Below are 24,793 nucleotides of genomic sequence, written 5' to 3' on the forward strand. Positions count from 1 at the left end.
TTTTTTCTTCAGAAAAGACAGTAAAGAGAAGAAATCTAAGCATAGTGTAAGGGGTTGGACTGGATCGTCATTTATGATACTTTACAGTCCTGAGTTCAGAATGTGAAAGATCGCAGCCTTAGGACTGTCTGGCCTCATGTCATTCTGAGAAAAAATCTTTTTGAGAGGAAGGAAGGTTTTTTGTTTGCCTTTGCTTCCCACGACTTACTACAGAAGCTTGCTACCTAGTAGGGACATGTGCTAAGTAGCTTCTATAAATCTTAATACACAAACACACACGCACACCTTTACAGATGCAAAAGCTGAGGAGCAGCAACGTTAGGTAACCTGCCTGAGATCACACAACCAGTCAGTGGTGGAACACACAAGGTTTTCTAACTCCCAAGCTCATGGTCAGAGACTACTGTACTGGCAGATTTATTTGGCTTCTTCTATTATTCATTCTTTTTCTATGTATTTTAGATTTTTAAAAAAAAATTATTTATTTATTTATTTATTTTATACAGCAGGTTCTTATTAGTTATCTATTTTATACTTATTAGTGTATACATGTCAGTCCCAATCTCCCAGTTCATCGCACCACTACCCCCTCCCCTGCTTCCCCCCTTGGTGTCCATACTTTTGTTCTCTACATCTGTGTCTCTATTTCTGCCTTGCAAACCAGTTCATCTGTACCATTTTCTAGATTCCACATATATGCGTTAATATATGATATTTGTTTTCCTCTTTCTGACTTACTTCACTCTGTATGACAGTCTCTAGGTCCATCCGTGTCTCTACAAATGACCCAATTTCATTCCTCTTTATGGCTGAGTAATATTCCATTGTATATATGTACCACATCTTCTTTATCCATTTGTCTGTCGACGGGCATTTAGGTTGCTTCCATGTCCTGGCTATTGTAAATAGTGCTGCAATGAATATTGGGGTGCATGTGTCTTTTTGAATTATGTTTTTCTCTGGGTATATGCCCAGTAGTGGGATTGCTGGGTACTATGCTAGTTCTATTTTTAGTTTTTTAAGGAACCTCCATACTGTTCTCCATAGTGGCTGTATCAATTTACATTCCCATCAACAGTGCAAGAGGGTTCCCTTTTCTCCACATCCTCTCCAGCATCTGTTGTTTGTAGATTTTCTAATGATGCCCATTCTAACTGGTGTGAGGTGATACCTCATTGTAGTTTGATTTGCATTTCTTTAATAATTAGTGATGTTGAGCAGCTTTTCATGTGCTTCTTGGCCATCTGTATGTCTTCTTTGGAGAAATGTCTATTTAGGTCTTCTGCCCATTTTTGGATTGGGTTGTTTGTTTCTTTAATATTAAGCTGCATGGGCTGTTTATAAACTTTGGAGATTAATCCTTTGTCTGTTGATTCATTTGCAAATGTTTTGTCCCATTCTGAGGGTTGTCTTTTCATCTTGTTTATAGTTTCCTTAGATTTTAAATAATTTTCAAAAGCTACACAAAGGAAACAGGGTGGGATTCTTTCCCCTTAAATTAAACCACAAGGTCCTCGTGCTTGTTAAGAAGGAATCCCAGGGTAGCAGCCTGCATCCCACAGGGAGCCCGTGTCTGCTTTAGAGATTTGTCTTGTAATTTGGAGAATGGTTGAAGCTGACAGTGTAGTGAAAAGTGTACAGTCAGCTTCCTGACATGGGAAGAAAGCCTGCTAAGAGGTAGTCTCCCTGGAGCCCCTGGGTGCCAAGTGTGGGACAGAGCTAACAACTTCCAGAGGGATTTGGGGCCAGCCCTTCCTCTCCAGATGGCTCATTGCAGGATGGACGGTCCCACAGTGGGGGGCTGTGGACGGGGCTGTCCTGGAGGCAGGAGCAAGCAATAACAATGAGGAACCCTTCTGATACCAACTGGGGCACGCTATCCCTGAAAAAGAAGGATCTGAACTACTGTCGCCTCACAGCAGGAAGCTGCCTCTCACACTGCTCAGCTGGACTCACCCGGGCACTCCTTTTGATGTGAATAATTATAAAAGCACTAGATACAATCTTGCATATGTTTCATTCTTTGGCAAAAGTGTTTATACTAATTACTAGCATTTTTAGGGTGTGTCATTGTAGCCAAACACTTGAGGTGAATGCGTTTTTTTTAACCTCATAAGGGAAGCTACAACACCCTACACGTGTGGTCCTGTATTAATGAGTTACCGAGAATATAATTTAACTAATTTTGGCTGTTTTCCTCTTCTGTGTGTTATTTCCTTCCTACTTCCCTGAGCGATTGGGCTTGCAAAGTCTGCAGCAAATGGAACCCTGTAGCCATCATTTCTCTAACAAACAAGAAGAAAAATCAAATATAAACCCACAAAGTTGGTTTCCCTTCACATATCTATGATTTTCTGTTTTCTACCTTCCTCCTACAAATAAAATCTAAGAGAAACATAATACTTTCCAAGAGCTTTTTTAGTTTTTCTAAGATTGTAATTATGATAACATTAAGTTTTACCTTCTGTTGTACGTCTAACCTCAAAGACCTACACTTGCTAAGACATTAAATTTAACACATCTGGAAACCATTGTTTGACTCCTTGTTTCACTGTTGCTCGTTCGGCAAACAGCTGTAACACTTTACACTTTTTTTGCTACTGGGCGGGGCCAGCCCGCCCCCTGCCTACTCCTCCCCCACCCTTCCGGTGGCGGACCTGGCGTCCCAGGCTTGAAGGCCCCGGCGAGCAGGCCGCCTGGAGACGCGGGGCGAGCGCGGCCGTGTGGCCCGCCCTCCTGCCGCAGACACGGTGACCCTTGTCCAGCTTCCCGACGCTAAGCCCTAACACCACCACACTGCTGGCGCCCGCCGGGCCTGCGCCCACCTTGCTCCTTACGCCTCAAGACCTGCGGAGGAAGAAACTACCCTCCATTTTTGCAGGTGGAAAGCCAGGGACCGGACAGGTCACATGACTAGCCAAGGTCACACTGAACGGGGACAAGGGCAGCGGGGACGGGCCGGGCTGGCCGCCTCCGAAGACAAGGCGGTTCGTCGAGGCCCACGCGGCAGCCCGCCTCCCCGCAGAGGCCGCAGGGGACGCATTGGGGCCGCGCTGGGCCGCCCGCGGGCGAGAGCTCCCAGCTGCAGACCTCGGAGTTGCAGGGTGACGACTCAACGCCAAGGCCAACCGAGAGCAGGCGGCGGAGGCGTCAGGTAGGCGAATCCGAACGAGGGGCTCGGAAGCGACACCTCTCACTTCCACAGCAATGTCCTTCCAGACTGAGGGAGAAATGGACCGATAGTGTATACTTTTAAAGAGCTTTTAAGACATACGTTATGTGCTCATTAAAATAATTAGTCCTATTTTGTAGGAAGTTGAGTGACTTGCAGGTTGGCAGATGGTAGGTGGAAGCTGGTCTCTGATTTGTAATTTAGGGCTTCGATCATTGCGTTTTCTTGTTTTTCTGAGAGAGAAAATTTATCTCAGCTCCTAGGAACCCTTAGGCCATTTTCCTCTCAATTTATGGCTGCTTCATGTACAGCTATTTAATACAGGGGGAAGAAGCGGAGGGTGGAATTAGACGAGTATCTCTGGAAGGGTTGGTCCTTGACTGATTTCTTCTGCCTCCCAGGAGTATTGCTCTGGTCACTGTTGTTCAGTTGGAAGCACTATTTCTCTCAGAGTTGGTTTTTTTGAGTTACTCCACAGGAAATAAAAAGGATCAGGAGAAACTGAAAGGTCAAACAACCCCCTCCTAAAAGAAGTGGGGAGTGTGACAAGAAGACATTACTCAATCCTCCCGAATTTCCTGGGTCTCTTCTGCCATCTTCTCTTCTACATCTTCTCTCATCCCTTTCCTAATTCTCTTTCCCCTTTCCTTCGGTGTTGATATCCATTTCTCACTTTCATCGGCTCTGTGAATCTCTTGCCCTTTCCCTTTCCCTTTCAGTCTTTCTGTGGTATTTACATTTATATCTAGAGAGGGTATGACATTGGCTCTAGGTAGAACAAAGGATCTTAGTCTGTTTAACAAATAGTTAAGGAGTCAAGAGCTTAGTGGCCACAGTGTCACGTCATGCTTGTCTGTGTCACTGTAATGAACAGTAGTATCTCTTCCTTTTACCAACAACTCGTTTAGCTAGAGTGGGCAGTGTAGTCAGGATATAGCTCTCTATCTCCATCTCCAACTCTATTTGCATCTGCATCTCCACCTCTCCTCTATTTCTGTATCTTCATCTATGTATCCATGGCTCTCTCTCTTTCACTCACTCACTTGCTTTCTCTCTCCTTCCTCCAAAATGAAAAGGAGAAAACTATCAGTTATATTTTGATTTTACACATCTAAGTAAAAATTTATTTTCTTATTTGTCCCAAGGATTTGTAAAATAAGAGTAATATAATGATACCTATAACCAGTATGTTGATATAAAAAAGTAACATTTAATAAGAAAATTAGAAAGTGTTACAGTTTGGCCGGGGATGCTGAGAGATGTCTGATTCCTGCCAGACAAAATTCATCTGAGGAGATTCTTAATTATAAAGGTCCAGATATCTGGGAGTCACTGAACTTGAGACTTTGTCCCCTTTCAACAAATTTTATGCTGAAATTTATGGAAAATTTCCATACTGCATAGTGATATTTGTTGTTAAAAGTCAGTTATCAATTTAGAAGACAGTAATATGACAGCTTTTCCTATGTTTTTTTTATTAAAGGAAAATATCAAACACTTGTGGTAGTCAAGCAATTAGGAAAGACTGGGAGCAAAATGCTGAGTGGAGAAAACTTCAACAAGAAGTAAACTGTCTATATGAGTGGGAAAAAGGACTATTTACGTTCTTTGTGTGAAAGTTTAAGGCAATAACTGGAGGGAAAAACCCTAAGTACTTAATACTAAAATTTATACTATTAGTTTAAGACTCTCAGAGAGACAGGAGGTCTAAGATTAATTACAACTTTATATTAAAACTATTGTGGCAGAATTGTCAGTTGCCTACCCAATATCCACTTGTCCTTTTCTTTATGCACTAAAAGAAATTTTATATCAATGGGTGGCTATCTACCCAGCTGAAAACCATTTCTCAGCCTCCCTTTAGATATAGGTGTTAATGAGCTATAAGCAGGAATCTTTATAAAGGGTACTTACTCAGTAACAAGTGCCTTTTTTGTGCCTCTTTATCTTTACTTTTACCTGTGTGTAGACATGATAGATGGAGAACAGTGGCTATCTTGTGACCACAAGGTGACCTTCAGGATTGGGGCCATGGGACTGGCAGGCTGATAGAAGAGCCTAGGGTATCAGTTATACCTTGGAGCTTCCATACTAGCTTTAGTCTGCAGTACATCAGAAAAATTATCCCATTTATACCTATGAGTGTATGTATAGTTTGTGTATTTCATGTGTGTATATATGCACACATATATCGTAATCAAACTGGTTGATTCCCTCAGTGTTTCTTCTCCAACTTTCAGCAGTCTCCGTCACATTACACTGTTCTACCTTTTCTTTTTTTCTGTGAGCTTATCACTTTTTCACTGCTCTACAGTTTCTTCTGTATTATGTGTATTGTCTGTCTCTCTTAGATAAAATATCTGCTCTACTAAGGCAGGGATCACTGTCTGTTTTGCTCGCTGAAGTACCCAGAGTGCTTAGAACAAGGTCTGGCACGTGGTAGGTGCTTAGGAAATATTTACTGGATGAATGGATGTGCTGCTAATTACAAATAATGTCAGTGAAATACTTGGCAACATCGAAGAATAAATGGTAAATAATAGAGAACATAACCTTCCATGCATATGTGGGTTATTTGTCCCTGGATTTTGTGTGTAATGTTGGTTATTAAAACTTGAGAAAGCATAAGGGGCTTGGTGAAGGACTACAAAAGGACAGCTAGAGAGGGCTGGATTATGAAGGTGGACTTTAAAAGATTAAGGTTGCTTAGTTTGGTCAGCCAAGCTGAAAGGAAAGTTAACCAAAGTTCAAAAATTCTGTATGGAAGTGAAGTGCCCTGTTCATCCCTACCCTGCCCTCTCCCTCCACCTCCACCAGGCAGAGTTAGAGGCCCCTCCTCTGTCCTTCCCTTCTCTACTTTCATGAGAGCTGCCTTATAGAACTTCTGAATGCTTCACTTTCTAAGGCGCTCTCTGTGAAGCTGGTGTATTAATAGGTGTTATGCAAAGAAAAATCATGTAAATAACTTTACATAAAGTCTAAGTAAATAATTTTGGATTCTTAGTAAGTAATTTAAAAGAGCTAAGGCTACTTAGAGTATACAGATGACTTTTTGGAAGTTACTATCTATGGAATAATCCCACCTCCCATGAACCTATTTTGGGGTCATTCTCAGAAAAGTGTACTAAAATGGAGAAGCCATGAATCTAATTGAGTTTATCAATTTATGTTTTTAATTAATGAGTTAAACTACAAAAGAGAAAATAAAACATTTCCCTATAGAACGTTGGTTTTTAGTATCATAACCATCACTAACCCACTTATTTGTAATCTTTCTCCTTTGGCTTACTTTTCATATTTGCATAAGGAGAGAATGTGAAAAATCACATTGCCCATTTTTTTAATGCCAGTATGCCAAAACATTTATCTGTAAAATTATTTCACCACATGTCTTGAAGTTTGTTTCTATAAATGCCCTGATTTTGCATTTTTATAGGCAGTATCCTAAAGGAAGATATTGTGGCATTAATTAACCTTTTTTTTGAGAAAGTATAACATGGCTGGGTTTGTATATATGTGCAAAGATTATTTATATAGAAATGGGCTTAGGGAATAATGAATTCATATCGGAGCATTGTGGTATGTTTATCAAAACAAATATGCTATTATTAAAGTTGGGGACTTTTTGGATCCTCATTGGCTACAACCAAGGAATGATTCTGGTTTCTAGGGGTGATTCTGGTTTCGACAGGTGGTTCTTTGCCAGTATTCTTCATGATGGCCTTCACGCAAGGAAGTTGGGCCCTACCTATAAGGCAGTACTCTGAAAAGTCATTATTAGAAAAAGGAATGGCCCTTTTGCCAGCTAAGGAAACTAATACTTTTTATCCTTTATTCCCCTCTAGTCACGATGGATAAACACACTAATTCACTGTGTACAAAGGGCATGCAGCTCAATTATTTACTAGAGGCATAAATTAAATGCTGAGCATAGTTCAGGAGGCAGAGCATCTTTCTTTCTTGAAAATGTAAAAGGAGAGAGAAAAGCTTTAGATGCTTCTAATCTTGCCTGTTCATATTATAGTGAACAAATCAGGTTTAATCCATTTCACTGTTGGGCTTTAAATTTTCATGTTTTCTCTCTGTTTTTCAGTAGAAGCTGGCGTGCAGACCAGCCATAGTGCTTGTTTGTTTTTATCAGAACAAATGTCTCCATTCCCACCAAAGGGCTTGTGTATTCTTTACCCTTTCTCTTCCAAATGACCTGTCAAAACTCAGAAATGTCATGTTAATGTTTTATGGACAGACTATCCCAGCTGCTTCAGGAAATGGCAACATCCCTTCAATAATTTACATGGCATTTCTGCTCTACTTCTTCTTGTGTCTGTGAAGTTTCAGCAGTGAAAAAGCAGACAGCAGTAGGGCTTCTAGGTAGCATATCTATCTCTAGAGCTTTGTCCACTTCTAGTCCTACTTTTTCCTTCTTAAATAAAAAAGTCAAACAATTTCCATTTTCCAGGCCAGTAGGAACCATCAGTCCATTCTCACACAGGGGCTGTGTTTCAAGTTCATTTTGTGGTTCAAGTTTCACACTTGTTTGTACCTGTTGGATTTATTAACTGTACTTTGTAATTAGCAACTTATTTTACATTAACTTGTTCATTAAGGGTTCCATCCATAAATATCTTGGTTCCTCATCTTGAAGAAAATGTCCTGGCTAAGAAGGGAGGGCATATTTCTTCTGTGCCAATTTGATTTATTCATCTAAACTCTGGCACATTAGACTCAAGTATTTTTCAAGTGTAAAAAATATTATCATGAACAAAGTTTGCCTTTGGTTTAAATATGGTGTGGTGGAAAGAACAAAGGCTTTGCAGCCAGGAGGCCTCGAATCAAGTTCTAGTTTTGCCCCTAACCTAACCTTTTTGGAATCATAATCAAGGATCTCTGTTTCTTCATCTGTGAGGTGGGAATTCTTATACTTGTCTGACATCTCACAGGACCTGTGTGAGGACAAAATGAGATGCTGTATTTATAATGTTTCATAAATAGAGGATCTTTAATCAGATCCTTTCACTCTGTGAGTCTGGAGCTCTCACACATATTGACCTTTGTATCAACCTTTCCAGGCCTTGGTGCTCTGAGTCAACACAAGTCCAAGTGGGCAGGGCTTATTAGAAGTAACATAACCTCGTGGCTTCTGGAAGTGTGAAAACGCCTCCCAAACAAGAAAGCTGTAGCAGGGTGAGTGCAGTTTGGTGCAGTCTTGTGTCAGAGAGTATGAAATGTGTTAGATAAGAGAAAACCATTTCTGCTAATTTCCTTCCAATTAAAGGATGCCCTACACCAAGGCCTGGTCATCTTTTTCTGAACTCTCATTCTGAGGCATTAAAAGGCATATACTTTTCTGAAGAACCTTAAACTTATAGGTCTTTGGTAGATATTTTTTAAATAAAAGGGCATGTGCTTTTGTTTAGGGATTAATTTCCAGGGCAGGTTAGCTTCTATGCATAATCTAAAGTCTTGGTTTATAAAACAAAAATCTAGCATCCACCAAGAGGTACATATTTTCCATCTTGAAGATGTATATTTGGAATTTTACTTTACATGTAGATTCTTTTTATACATAGCACTAAGTATCTATTATGGCAACTGTATATAAATTTGAATGCATTATCTTATGTTCTGGTATGTTTAATTGCCCTGCATCTAAATGATTTGTACATAGTTTCAGAGATTTCCCAACTTTATTTCTTATATTATAATATCTCCCTTACCAAAATGGGTTATTGCCTTGAGGTGGGGATAGTAAGTAGAGAGGCTTAACTTACATACACAGCATTTATAGTCTGCCTTATAGTTACTTTTGAGCTTATCTTTTCGTTCTTTTTTTTTTGGCTGTGTGTGCACCATGAGGGATCTTAGTTCCCCGAACAGGGATCGAACCCGCACCCCCTGCATTGTCAGTGCGGAGTCTTAGCCGCTGGACCACCAGGGAAGTCCCTTCTGAGCTTATCTTATCTTTCCTTTGGTGCAGGGGATTCAATCATGTTTTCATAAGTCACATAATTACTTGAATATATTAGTTGCTGAATAGATACTTGTAGAAGGAATAAATTACTGTACTTTGTACTGTCTTGACAGAATGATTTCCTAAATGATTTTCATAATCTTTTCCTTTCAGCACTTTACTATGGCAGACTTAAACCATCTAAACTCTTGGGCCTGTTCAATCGAATTCATGAGGCAAGTGATTTCATGTCTCCAGGTATCAGTTTCCTCACCTGTAGAGTGAAGATGCTGACATGGGCAATTCCCAAGTTACCAGAAGCTGAGTCCATTGTTTTTCTTATCACTCAACTCAATGCCAGCTCCCTGATTTAGATGCTGTTACTCCTACCTGGAGTTTCTCATGTGCATTAGGGCACACATGTAACCGTATGGAATTAATGACTTTATCATTCTATCTGTGTCAAATTTCCCTAGAACTTCCTTGCACTTTTGAAGTAGAAATTAGGTGGAAGCAGGAGCGTGAGTGTATGTGTACAGAAATTGGAAAATGTTTGCAAAAATAGGTATTTGTTGTCTGTAGGTGGACTGATTTTTCTTAACTAACTGAAGAAAAGGAAATCAGTTTGTTGAACCAGCAAAGGATGATTTGCAGCTCTTGAGAATTCTCCAACTGTCTGCAGGTTAGGACACAGACATGGGAGATCCCCAACATCTTGGAGAAGATAGTTGCAGAGAGTAGGGAACCTATGTACAATTTGGTGGGGGGAGTGCGGGTGGATATCCTTCTTAAAAATATGTGATGCAGGGACTTCCCTGGTGGTCCAGTGGCTAAGACTCTGTGCTCGCAATGCAAGAGCCCTGGGTGTGATCCCTGGTCAGGGAACTAGATCCCACGTGCTGCAACTAAAGATTCTGCATGCCACAACTAAAAGATCCCACGTGCTGCAACTAAGACCCTGCACAGCCAATAAATAAATAAATAAATATTATAAAAGAAAAGAAGAGGTCACAGGGGAGCATGTTGCTGTAGAGCTCTAGTACCTATAAGTCCCTCCAGAGCACTCCGGGACCTCTTCCTAAAAAAAAAAAAAAAATGTGTTGTAAATAACATTATTTATTCCAAGGAAATTACATTTACCAGTTAACCTAAATATGTTGCTAAGTGATGCGAGCGCCATAACTTAAGTTTAACGTTTTTATAATGGAATATATGCTTATAAATACAGTTTATTATTTCTCACTCATAGTTATTTTTCACTCAAATAGTCCATGGTGGTGTCTTACTGCAGCACCCTCCTGCTCACCATTACGATGGAGAGGAAAGCATCCCTGGGGGTCATCATAAGGATGTTTATCCTGCATTGTGTGGGTGCGAAGGCTCTTGTGTTGCAGAGTTCCAACTGTTAACTCTCAATTTTGGTATTGGCTTAAAGAAGGACCACCCCCCATCTGCTACTTGCAGAAAAAAATAAACCAGTTTCCATTGCTGCATGTCACCAGTCAGGAGATGTTACCACTGTCTTTAACTGGGCATGATCCATAAAAATTATTTAATGTACCAACTAACATTGTAAAATAACCTATTATTTGATTTTTTGTTTTATGATTTATTAAAGAAACAAGCAAACAAGAGACTTTGCCTTTCCAGAGGGAAATAAAGTGGATACAGCTACCAATTTAGGTATCTGTTGAAATAATAAAATAATGAAAAAAGTTAAACCTAGGTGAAGAATATTACCGGTCACAGTTACAGAAAGTGAGGCATAAATATTAGGTATTAAGGACTTCTTGAATGCTAAAACACATAGTTGTGACATCTCCCCCTTGAAGGAAGCTGGGCACTAAGAAATGTGCTACGCTTTTGGCAGAAAGTTGCTGGCTCAGTTACTGAGTGGTTTGGTCCCAGCTGTGGGTTGATTGATGGCACTGCATCGGAGAGCACTCTTAGGGGAGCTGTTTACCTCCATCTTCCATCTGGAGCTGCTGGGATATAGTTCACTGTGATGATGGCTACTGAATGAGCTGCACTGGCAGGACCTCGGCAACAAGGAAGGATGGTGGCTGGGGAGCGGGCCCAGAATCAAAGGATGTCAGGGTAATGAATGGAGCTAAGCACAGAACAGCCAACGCTTCTCAAACATGATGGGGTGGCAATTCAAAAAGAAGGATGGTGCACAGCTTTTAAAACTACAAATCGGGGAAATATCACGTTCCTTTGTTCTGTTACTTAGAGACGTTACTTTCTAGAGATTTATTTCAAATCAAGGAAACATTGTACTTATGACTGAAATACAGTGACTTTGTTGACAACTACCTATTTAAAATTCATTTGACCACATTAGATTATAAACTTCTTTTAAGGAAGGTATTTAATATTTACCTGGGCACATTGACAACCAGTAGAAGAGGTGCGTTCTTGATCCACAGGTTCTCTAGGAATCTGTAATTATTATGTATTAGGAAAATGACAAGAAGTAAATGTCATATATATATATATTTTTTTCTTTATTTAATGGGAGACAGTACAGAAAAGTCCATAAAAATAGTACAGAAGTGATAGTACAGAAAAGTGTTTGCAAGAAGTGGATGCACTCAAACACACACTCCACCAACCACAGGTGTAGGTGGAGTGAGTGCTAAGTATTGCAGGGATTTGAGAGGCTATTGTAGAGGTGAGGGCATGTCTGGGAATGAAGCCAGCAGGAGAGTGTCTAGAAAACCTCTGTGGAAGGGAGTTGTAAGGAGAGATTGCAAGGAAGGAGAGATGTGAGTGTCTGGGTTTTTTTTGCGGGGGGTTAGTTTACTCTTCTGCTTGTGGTTATGTATTATCCCTCTGGCACTCTAGTTTTGCACAGTGTTACTAATATCCTTTCCTTTTCATGATAAAATCCATTTCCTAAACTATGCTGAGAGTTACTGAGCATGGCATGTAAAATATCCCAGAGATGAAAAACGTAAGACTTTTAAGAAGAGTGAATACTTAGGCTAGATCCTGAGTCGGGTTTGAATTGGGGCAGTTTGGTTGGTGGAATAAAATTTGTGAGCATTACTTGTAATTTGATAAGAGATTATTGCAGTGATGAGATCAAAATGGTAGTTGAGGGAGGTAGAGTTAGCTGCGTTGAGTTCCCTAGGATTATTTTCTGGAAGGAAGTTTGAAGGAAGGAAAGATGGAGTAATGAGAACATAGCTGAAGTAGCTACACATCTTGGTTCTCACGCAAACAAGGAAGGTCCAGTCAGAGCGTTGTATCTGTTTGTCAGCACTTTCTTTTATGAAAGTTTTGTTCAGTTTGCTATTTGGAGTTCGTGGATTGATTCTGTGATTCTCACTGTCCTGGCTATGCCATGTATTATCACTTTGTTCCCCATTTTTGCACAAAGTTAATATAATACTTCTGTTTTTTTTGCGATAAAATCCATTTCTTAAACTATGCTGATTAGGTAAAAGAATGTGCTTTTTGGAAGCAAAATTGCATTGTGTATTCTTTTGCTTTGTAGGCAATATTTTTTTAAGGCCTGCACTCATAGACACTAAGATTCTCATTAACTGAGGCAAGTACAAACAGGCGCAAAATAATTAACACTTGAAAATCAGTAAAATTACCAACTAGGCACCTAATTCGTGTCCACTGCTTTGTATTTGACTGCTTTTTAATCTCTCCACAACAGTACCATGATGTAGGCATTAAAATGGATTGAGTAATTTGCCTGGGGTTATGTGGTTAATGAAAGGATGAGCAGAGATTTGCACTGGGCTCTCTGAGTGGACGCCCACCTTTTACCCATTACTCAATTTTGCTTGGATTTTCTATGCTTGATTATCTAGATGTTGAGTTTCTCAAAGTTTTGACATCCTACATGCTGCTTTGTAGCTAGCTGCCCCAGGGAAAATGAAAAAAGGTAGAATATAAAATTCATCAATCTTGTTACTTAGTATAGCTCATAAAAAGTTTTGCAGAAGAAGAAATGGAAACAAATGCCTCAAATTAGAAGTGTATAATTGTGTAACTATTATTTAAATTTTTAAATTCTGTCTCTGATGTAGAAAATTGTGACTCAAAAACAGGAGTTACAATGTAAAACCTTTGCATCTAAAGTCAACATTTTAAGGGAATGAAAGTTTCCCATTCTTCCTTATGTTCCCATAAAGTGTGATTGACACTTTTATTAGCTATAAGTATTGCTAGATATACTAAACATTATTCTAAAGCATTTAGCTCAAGTTACAATGCTTTTTTTAAAAAGAGATTTTCCTTTTTAAATGTGCTTGCTGTTTCTGTTTACTGTTAACTTCTGAAAAATTTATGGAAAATTATTTTCTGAAAAGAATTATGAAAAAGTTTAAATTTGGATCTGTTTAGTGTATTTGAGTCAGACATTTGTTGTGGGCTGGATTGTATCATCCTAAAATATATGTTCAGTTCCTAACCTTTGAATGTGACTTTATTTGGAAATAGGGTTATTGCGTATGAAATCAAATTAACATGAGGTCATACTGGATTACAATGGACCTTAATACAGTGACTGTGTGTTTATAAAGAAAAGAAAATTTGGACACAGACACAGAAAGACACATAGGGGAGAGTGCCATGTGAAGATAGAGGCAGAGATTAGAGTGATGTGTCTGTAAGGTAAGAGACACCAAGGATTGCCAGCAACTACTACAGTCTAGGAGAGAAGCATGGAACAGATTCTCCCTTAGAGCCTCCAGCAGAAATCAACATTGCTGACACCTTGATTTTGGAATTCCAGCCTCAGAACTATAAAAGAATACATTTCTGTTGTTTTATGCCACCCAGTTTGTGGTACTTTGTTCCAGAAGCCCTTGGAAACAGATACAAAAAAATCAACAACAAAGTGCATTTTTCTCCTCTAGCAGGTATTTTCTTTTTCCAGTTTTACACTTTTTCCGTAATGATATCAATAAACTCCTAATAGGGAACAACCAAGAAGTATACATATATTCCTTAAAAAATTTTTATTGAAGGCAAAACATTTCCTAGTATAAAGGCATTTCAAACTTCATAGCACTGAGTGCATCTGGACTACATTTTGTTTTTAATATAGCTACAGTGCTTTTGGGAGGAAGACTTTTAAGACTCTCAGCAAATTTCAAATATGCAATACAGTATTATTAACTATTTTCACCATGCTGTGCGTTACGGTTTTATTTAAGAATGGCAAAGGAAGACTTCCTGGTTCAAGATAAAAGGATTCAAACCATTTATGTGAATTCTTAGGCATCAAATAACATCTACACAATAAGATGTAGCAGATGTGCTACTGTTAGGAATCAATGTGTGATCCTATCTCTGAGAAAAGAGGAGTGTGTTGGGCAAAAGGATGGTGGGCACACGCCAGCAAGGAGACACTCAGTTTGAAAAGTTTGAGTCCCTGCACTTGACCAACCTCGCTTATATTTTGTCATTTATAACTGGGAAAAATATCCTTCACTTTAACGTTTGTTTGTTAAATAAAAAACGACTAAAAGTAAAACTCTAGATAACTATAACTATTATAAAGGATAAAGTCATAAAAATGATTTAGAAAACCCAATACTAATTGGGTACTGTATACTTTGTGCTTTTGCCTATGTGGTCTTGTTAATCCTTTGGTAAACCCCGTGATATACAAATACCATGGACAATTTCCCCTGGTTTTTCAGTCAAGGAAACAGCATCAGGGATGTTTAATGACTCAGCTGTGGCTGCAAAGCTTGTTATTTGCAGGGTCAGGGTCCTAACTTGTAATCCAAATCTTCTGACTCACATAGTCACCAGTTGCCTCTTTTATGCTAAACTGCATTGAGATGACCTTCTGTCTACTAATCTAGAATATAGAATGTTTATGAAACATCCTGGCTGAAAGAAGGCTCAGTGAAAGAGATGCAGAAATGATTTCTTACCTGGGGACCAGAGGCTTGGTCTGAAGGATCAGATCAGCTCTATGTAATTCAAACATTTATATGAACTTGAGCATTTTACAAAAGGATCTTTTTTTGAGTGCCTTCATCTGCACTAACTAAGGAGAAGTAGAAATAATCAGCAGACATAAAATGAACAACATGCAGTGGGTTCCGATATCATTTTTCAGTTTTTACTCATGAAGGGGTTGCAGAAAATGCATCACCCGTGGCTGAGATTTGTCTGCAGCTGGTCCTGTGGGATCCTCCACAGCGTACCTCAGGGAATTCCACTCCTGGCAGGGCAGTTTGCAAGGCTTCAGGCATTTTACTAAGCCTCAGTATTGACATTTGCAGTGGACCCAACTGCAGAGAATTGAGTACTGGGTCTTGACCAGTTGACACCCACAATGGTGGCATAATGGCAAAATGCACTTATTATCCATCATGCCCTAAATAGTGTAGGCGCATGTTCACAAATGCCCTTTTAACCCTCTACCCAAGATAGAATGATTTACAGACCCTTTTCTGTCCTCAGCTTGTCTGTATATTCTCTTATTTCCTAACCAAAGAAAGCTCACCTGAGATTTTTGCCCCAGCAAAGATGTATTGACATACAAAAATACCTTCCTTTTTTCTCTTCTTTCTCTTTCTCACATAGCCTCTTTTTGGCTTTGTTGTGCTTATAATAGACTTTTCCTTACTTTTGCTTTGGATATGTCTCTGCAGGAAGGATGTTTCTGGTCATTGCAGTCAGGCTGAATTAACAAAACCATCTTCTGGGGGTTCTTAGTGGGTCATTACAACTGAGTAAGAGGTTCCTTTTGCCATTCTGAAGTCAGTTTGCTTTTTTATATATTTTATATGATTCTAAGTCCATCTTAGACACGATATTTCTGTTTTTTAAATTCAATATTCCATAAGAACATGTTCACTATTAAAGAACTTCTTTTCTTACAAAACGTGCAAATTTTCAAAATGCCATACATTAAAATAGAAGATGAAGCAGAAACTAGGACATAACTTTTTTCCCTCTACTCAAAATTGTAGCATGGAGAGTCCCCACTAGAGGGTGTCATTGAGCTGTTATGGTGTATATGACCTGCTCCCACACAGGGTTTATTGCCTGGCAGTCTTGCCTCTTGAATGGATAATGTGGATAGTCTGATATGCAAGGGAGGAAGTAGTGATGCTTCATGGTCCTAAGATTCTACGTGTCCAAATGGAAAAAAAGAGAGGTTTTGTATATATTTTTAAATTTGATGAGCAAACTCACGAGATAACCATTCTTCACAAACAGCACATATTTGTACACACATTCACACATAAAACAAAACTTCACAAAAGCCTAAAGACACTTGGCTTCAGTAGAAATATTGTTTTCTCTAGAGTTCAATGAATCTTAAGACCTGAGGTCATGCAGATTGATGCATTTTTTACCAGGAAGATTAACAGAAACGTTTCCTGAAGCTTTACTGTGTGTTACTTCCCGTTACCCCTAATTACTAGGTTTGACTGTAAAAATTCCCATCTAGATGCTTCTTTTTCATTTCCTATCTCAGATGCCTTCATTTTCCATGCCACTCACATCAGAAACCTAGGGGTCAGTCCCAATTTTTACTTAACCTCTAACCTCTTTGGACTAATTAGTCACTAAGTCCTATCTCTCAAATATACTTCCTGTCCAACCTTAGCAAGATTGAGTAAGTTCAAGCCTTCAAGAACTCAGACAAGCCTATAACTAGTACCCTCTTTTCCTCAAGTCTCTCTTGTCTATTCACCCTCTATTTGCCGTCTAGAGTTAACTTTTAAAAAAACAAATCTAGACAGTGCAAAGTGACCTTGTTTTTCTGTGTTAGAGTGTTTTCATTATAAAGCATTGTAAATAATTTTTAAATAAAAATACTGCATTTGGCTGTAAAGAAAGATGGACCACATAGCCTGGCATATAGCAAGCTCTTGATAAATGTTTATTTATTTATTTTTTATCAGTTCTCCCCGCCAAAGCCTTTGCCATTTTATTGTAAGTGTTAGGTGATATGTTAACTTATTCTTCATTTTATTCCCAGGGCATAGCATAATGTCTGAAACATGGCTGAGCTTAATAATTATTGATTGAATGAAGAAAAGTGTAATTTCAGTTATCTACAAATATAGACTTTCTCCGTTTTATTGCCTTTCACATTTTCAGTGTCTTAATTTTTGAAGATGCTATTATCAGATAAAAATATACTATAATAGTTTAACAAATGTTACCTAACTATATGAAAGAATTAACCCGTGAACATATTGCCCTCAAGTTGGCAAAATCCCTAGCACATTTTACAAACACATTTCTTTTGAAGTCCTAAAGGAGGTAAAGTCTTAACCTGCCTGTAGCCGGGCATGGTGAGGGGTGCGCAGAGCCCCTGAAACTCCTGAAATTCCTCCTGATACTTAGTGCATGTGGCCTATGCATTGTTTTTGGTGGTAGGAGTAAGGAGGAGAGGTCCATTGCTTTTGTCAGATTCTCAAAAGAGATCTGTGACCCAGACACGTAATAACCACTGTCATAGAAGGTGGCAGGCAACAAAGTAGCAGGGGTTCCGAGGTTCCACGACAGACTAGTGGGATGTATTCTTCAGCAGCGAACAATTTTGGAACATGTCAAATCACACAATGAAGGTAATTGTCACACACTTAGGACTGAACTTTGAAAATAAATTAAGTGAAGTCCATGGCCTTGAACTCAAAGTACCTGAACCCTAAGCACAAGCCAACAAATAAAACCGTTAACTCACAAGTCTTAATTTTGTTCATGCTTATTCAGAGTGCCTCTTGGGTTTATTGCCAACACTGCTGGGGTTCACACAGAGCCTGTCGTGTTCATAACCTTGGGTTTTGTTTCTTTGGTGTAAGTCTCCAGACTTTTTCTTTCATTTACGTGTTTTCAGCGTGATGCCTATCATTTTTTTATTTTTAGAATAGAAATCAGAATAGATCTACAAAGAGAACTGTGTAGCTTCCCTGTTTTAAAAAGCCTGAGCAGAGAAAAAAAATGAGGTGCTATTTGACCTTATAATAGCTTTTGAAAAAACATATTTGTTACATGTTTTATCATGCTCCTTTTGAACTTTGAACTTACTATGTAGATAGTGTAGCTAAAACTCAGTAAAATATTGGAAGATTCAACTTGGATGAAATATAGATTCTAAATGTAAGGTCATAAGCAATGGGACAGGAATGGGTAAGGAACCTAGAAACAGTGAAGAGAATGCCAAAACTACCCAGAGCAGAAGTTTTAACTAGCACCTTTGATCTCAAATTCCATACACATCGTTTGTAAGTACCAGGCTAGATTAGAATCTAGGATCCAGTCCCTGCCCCGGCTCAGTAGGGCGTATGTTTCCATTAGCCCAAGGCAAGCCTAGTTTATACCCATTGCCCTAGAATCTTACTGTTTCCTTTTTCACTCTCAAAAGTATCTCAGTTTGGACAGCAAATTCTATGGACTTGCTCTCTGCCACAGTGTTAAAAGTCTACTGATGCCTCTATAATTGCGTACGTATGCAGTCCTGATTAAAACTGAAAGGGAAAGTGAGATACTGGGATGGCCAGGCATTATGCTCCTTTTGTAGAGGCATTAGCTCATAGCCTAGGGAAAAGGCCGTAGATTGTGTTGCCTTAAAGGTTCAGCATTATGATGGAGACATGAAGCATGACTGTGTAGAATAACCTGACCTCATCATTCAGCGTGTTCTTGGTGGACAGCCCGTGGCTCAGTGGTCTGTGCAAAGGGATTATGATCAAGATCTTGTCCACAGAAAATGGAGAAATGCCTCAGTGGCTACCACGGTCAGGCTTTTTTCTTGTGATGTATTTCATTTCTGCATGTGTGCACGTTTGCTGAATTAACTTAGAAGAATTGAATCTGTGATGAGGTTGTGGGACCATAGGTGACCTCTGGTGCCCCAGGTGGTCTGATTGATACGGAATGTGTTTTAATCCAAATTCCTGATTATCCATTTTTTGCCCTTTGTGGCTTTTGTAAATAAAAAGTAGAACCCTTTGTTAAAATGTATCAAAATGAATGTGTTGCTAAACACTTTAAAAATAACGCCCTCCTTGAAATAGGTTAATGAGCACAGCAGCTTTTGGATAGTTGGTGCCTTTCTTTCTGACTCTTTACTGTTCAGATTCCTGGTCCTCTCCTTTTTCATTTCTGACTTCAAAAAGAGACATTTTGGGCTTTTGTATTTGTCGATTGCTCGCTTATTAGACTCTGCCCGAGTATCTGTGGCCCAGGTTTGTGAACATCCTTGGTTCCGCTTCTGGCTGTGATCACGCTTGTCCCTCAGCCACTCCTGCAGACACACGAGGCAGACACGTGGGTGAGTAGGATGTGATTCCTCCTTTGTTGGAAACTCTTTCTTAGAGCCATTTTATTTATTTATTCTTTCCTGTGAAACTAGAAACAAATTGTACACTTCATGTCATTGGAATCCTACTTACCTCAGAGTTTTCACTGCAAGTTTTCTTCCTTCCTTCTTTTTTTCTGTTTTGAAGAGAGAAATCGCTCCGGACGCTTAATGTTGTTTTTACTGTCACTGGAGTTCATGTAAACTAAAATGTAAATTCCTTGCAATAAACCTTAAGTCACAGTCTCTTTTCAGAAACAAACTGCATGTTGACACAGAGCTTCTAGTTGTAGGGACTGGATTTTTAAAATAAATAGCTTTTAAACTTGCTTGAGTTAAATATGGGTTTTGAACAGGTTAGTGTTGTTTTGTTTAGTGCTCTTTTGTTTTCTTGAGGTGTTTCATCCATACTTCACATTCTACCAACAGCCAGGAATATATTCCTTTATTTTCTTTTGCTTTTGCCCCACTTATTCATCCTAGTCAATATGTAATGGCTGTAAAACCTGTGAGTGAGCAATGGCCACATGTGCAAGAGTGTTTCAGGAATAGAAGAATATACAGGAAAAGAACAACTAAATGTGGGAAATATTGAGTGATACTAATCTTATCAAGTGATAAGGGGTGTGCTCTTTTGATGAAGGGCTGGCTGATGTTCATTGAGAAACTCTGAGAGGTGGCGGATACTGAACGGTATTCCCTAGTATGTTTGCCCATGGGAATCTTGTTTATGGGTACTTCTTTGGTTTTGAATATTTCACGGGAGCAGTGGCCCATGGTAGGGATTTGGGGAAATGCTCTGCTTGTCCTACAGAGTGAAAACAGATGTGGTAGCTGCATATGTGTGGATACCTCTGCGTGTATCCGTGTCTGGCTGTGTGTGTCCGTGTCTGGCTGTGTGTGTCCACGCGTGCACGCATCTATCTATAATGACTTCCTGTCAGCGGGAGGCACTATTCTGTTGGCCCCTATCTGGATTGATGCCTGCATGGGGGATGTGTCCCTCCATGAGTGGATGTACAGGTGAGTGTAGATGGATCTACTTTATGCCAGTAGTTCCTGTGTAAGACAAGGGGAGAATCAGTTTTCAGCATGACTGGTTTCAGGCCAGTATAAGATGGTGACTGGCATTAAGCCAGGATGACTATTTCCATACCTAATTACATATACAGATCTGCTGGCATGTAGGGTTTATATTTTAAACATTGCGAGAAAGTTAACTGTGAGCTTAGAGTGGAAGTTGAAGCGGTGTTGAAGGGAACATATGTAATTGAGGTGCCGGGGGCTCCAGTACCATGGATAATTGTAGCTTTGTTGCATAATGTATGTGAAATTTGTATGGACTAGGGCAGGATTCTTCCTATTTCTGGATTCTCTTTTGTTTATATGGGCAATGACACATCAATTATCACTGTTCAAATCACTTAGTGCTCCAATTACCATTCACTCCAAAGTGTGTGCTTTTGACTTCAGTGCCTAGGTCAGAGGGTAACTTGGAAAATTATGTTTGGCTAATGGCTAAGAGCTCCCTCCCACTCCCATTTTTTGATAACAGTGCTGTCCTTATTGTATGCTTCTGTACGTGAATAAAAATACAGAATTGCTTCCAAGGCGAAGCAAGTAAGGTATCTGACACAAGGGCTTCCAGTGCCTCATCTCTAGTGAAATCTCAGTGTCTGCTTGTACTTAGAACTCCTTTGGGTCTGTGACAGATTATATAATCACAACTGAATCCCGAGAGGAATGCTTCCCAGATTATCACCGTTTTAAAAGCAGATCCATGTCACAAAGGAGGCAGAGTTAAAGTGACCTGAGTGGAAGCTGACAGGTCGTGAAGGTGAATTAGCCACTGGGAGGTCAGTGGGTGCAAATCGCCGTAGGGGTCGGTGACCACGGAGGGAAAGGTCTCTTCTGGGTTAGCTGCTGGGCCAATTAGGTGCTAATGGCGGCAGAGAACTATTCTTTTGGTGGCATAAGAGGCCCGCGGAGATCAGTGTCAGTAGGATCGCAAAGATGAGCATTTTGTCATGATATGGAAACAATAGATAGTTTTAACCTTCTTTTACAGCATGCTACAAAAGCACACAAGAGCTAGCCTGTCAATGAAAATTTTACTTTTCCTAAGGACCTTTGCCTCCATAAAAAGCAATATTTCACCTCTTCACTATTTTATCTTTGTGTGTTTTCCTTCTCTTACCATTATCCTATTCAGCCACATGCAATTCAGTTTGCCCGTGCTTTATAGCAAGAGTCTGGCTTTGAATTATATTTTCTGACTGATCCAGCCACCCTTGGAATATTGGATATGAATTCCTCTAGAAAATAGTTTGTGCTCTCATCATAAAGAAATAACATACATGTGATTAAAATTTGGCAAATCTATTATAAAATCACACATTTTAAAAGGCAGGTGGATTATTTTATTAAATTAAAGTCATGGCATTATTTGAATAAAATAGTAATTATGATGCTATAAACAAATTCCACGACAAAACACAATACTTAAAATTTGTGGTGTTTACTATCTGGTAAGATTCAGTAACATCAGTTTGAAGTCCTAGGAGGTTTGATTTTAGGTTCAGTCCTGGCCAAGAGAGTAAACTTTTTAATCTCCTTTATCTATTGAGTGTCTTTCGCTTTTATACCATCTTGGCACTAAGCGTCACAAAAAAGAATCTGACAAGGACATTAATCTGACAAGGAGTAATTGTAAGTATGAAACAGATTATTTCGAATGTCAAAAAGGACCCCCAAAATGACAGTGCTTAGGCAAGAGGAATGAATCACCACATACATACACACACACACACACGCACGCACATGCATGTGTATACACACATTATACATTGAAACAGACCTTTTTGGTGGAGGGAGAGTGGCCCTTTTGACTACCCTTTTAATCAATTCCATTAGTACACAGTCTACTCCATGTCCTCATTCTGTACAAATTTTTGTAGTATTTTAAAAATAATCCTTCTTTTATCTTGGAAACTTGTAAAATACTGGATAAATGTATTAAATCTTTTTAGTAAACTGGGGAGATTTTTTTTTTAATTCTAATTTTTTGAAACTATTAATCAATATATAGAAATAGTCTCTTCTACTACAACTCAGTTGTAGTGTTTTCAGGAAAACACAAGTTATTAAAAATTGCATTATAAAAATAATAATTTCAATGAGGAGAAGAGGGAAAAGTTTAAGTGCTTTAGACCTACAATAATGAAGTTATTGTTTTCTTTCAAAAATTTCAATAGTGAGGGACTTTTAAATAGCTCTAAAGACCTCTGAGACCTAAGTATTAGGGAGCGAATCCAGCATTTGATCACATCCATTTCTGCTCAAAACGAATGGAGAACTTCCATTCACTTTTAATACCTGTATCCCTCATTGTTGTGAAGAACAATACACAACTCACCTCAGTTTCAACAGCCCCACTGCAACAGAACTTTCTACCTAGCCCTGACCCTAGTAAAACTGATTTCTCATCTACTGTGGTTAGCGTAATGCAGAACATCCATAATTAATCTCTTCTATTATATCCAGTACTTGTTATGAAAATAATAATCTGACAGGGAGACAACTTTTTTTTTGGAATGGAAGCAACCGTTCATGATAGGCAACATGTGGTATGTTGGGTCATTCCAGGAGGTATAGACGATCAAGGCTTTGCAAAGACCATTGAAAGTATTCCCAAACTGGACTCGAGAAACCACTAGTTTATGTGTCTTGGAAGAGGGTGATGCCTTGTGTAACTTACAGTTCCTTTTCCCTTTGTTGTGTTTCACAAGCTTTGTTGTGTTTCTTCTTCACCCTTTGTCTCGTGAACTGTTCATCGTATTCACTTCTGCTCTGCTTTTTTTTTTTTTAACTTCAACAATAAAAGATTTTTTAAAACTGAACTTTGTATCTCATTGACTTAAAAATTTTTTTATTTTACATTAGGGGATAGTTGATTAACAATGTTGTGTTAGTTTCAGGTGTACAGCAAAGTGATTCAGTTATACTTATATATGTATCAGTTCTTTTTCAAATTCTTTTCCCACTTGGGTTATTACAGAATATTGAGCAGAGCCTTTACCTTTGGGAGGTGAGCGTGTGGACTTGTTTGAATCTTGGTAAGGAGCATCTAGAGACCACAAAGAGGAAAACGAGCAAATATGGGGGAATGGAAACATTGGGACGAGAAATAGGAATGAACAGAGGTCTGAGAAGAGGGAGAAATCCCCAAGCCAACTCATCATTTTCTTTATATTTTGTGGTGAAGAATTTGAGGGACCTCCTGTGCTCAGTTCATCACTTGCTATCTTTTTTTTTTTTTAAACATCTTTATTGGAGTATAACTGCTTTACAATGGTGTGTTAGTTTCTGCTTTATAACAAAGTGAATCAGCTATACATATACATATATCCCCATATCTCTTGCCTCTTGTGTCTCCCTCCCTCCCTATCCCACCCCTCTAGGTGGTCACAAAGCACCGAGCTGATCTCCCTGTGCTATGCGGCTGCTTCCCACTCACTTGCTATCTTTGGATGCCCATTTGTTTTCTGTGCTTTTGACACACATTTCATCTTGATTTTTCTGTCTTCTTTGTTGCTGGAGGCTGCCTGGGCCCCTCTGTGCTGGGCAGCACATAGTCTGCTGCTTTGGCACTTGCTTGTCATCTTTATGTGCAGTGCCATAGGCATTCACATCTTGTCAGCCGTGTCACTACGCTGTACCTGTCAGCATTACAGTTGTCACCTTCTAGATAGATGCCTTTGGAAACTGGTTAACATTTCACTTTTGCTTTAAACCATGTAAGAATGTCATCTTATGGACCAGATAGAAAAAAAATAAATTAAGAGATTAGAAAACAGAGAAAATGAAGATGACTAGAAATAAAATTTTCCTATTAGAATGCTGAGCTTGAGGATTATTGAAACCAAAATGGATTGATGAAAAGTAACCCTAACATACTGGATCCAACTTAACTCTGTTAAATATCTTTCCATAAAATTACCATCTTGTGTATCTGTATTCCACACAATCAAGTCATATCTTTCAATCAAATGTTTTTGTACTGTCCATTTATCTAGAAGAAAAAAAGTTAAGTATTAATAGTGATTGCCTCCGGATGGTAAAATTATGGGTAATTTTGTTGTTGCTTTTAGAGATGTTTCTTTAATGTCCAAATTTTCCACTCTGGGCATTAAAAGAATGCTACTCTATGATTATAAAAGAAATGCTTTTATAGTCATAAAAAATTTAAGACACAAAGTCGATAAAGAGGCATATACACAGTCTATTGTTTTTGTCACATGCTTGTCATCTTCGTGTCTTGTCGACTGTATCACTACTCAGCGCTTTTGAGTGGGGGATAAAAACAGCA

Source organism: Aethalodelphis obliquidens, unplaced genomic scaffold, assembly GCF_003676395.1.
Source record: "Aethalodelphis obliquidens isolate GAN/ISIS:26980383/991018 unplaced genomic scaffold, ASM367639v1 scaffold3, whole genome shotgun sequence".
Lineage (NCBI taxonomy): Eukaryota > Metazoa > Chordata > Mammalia > Artiodactyla > Delphinidae > Aethalodelphis > Aethalodelphis obliquidens.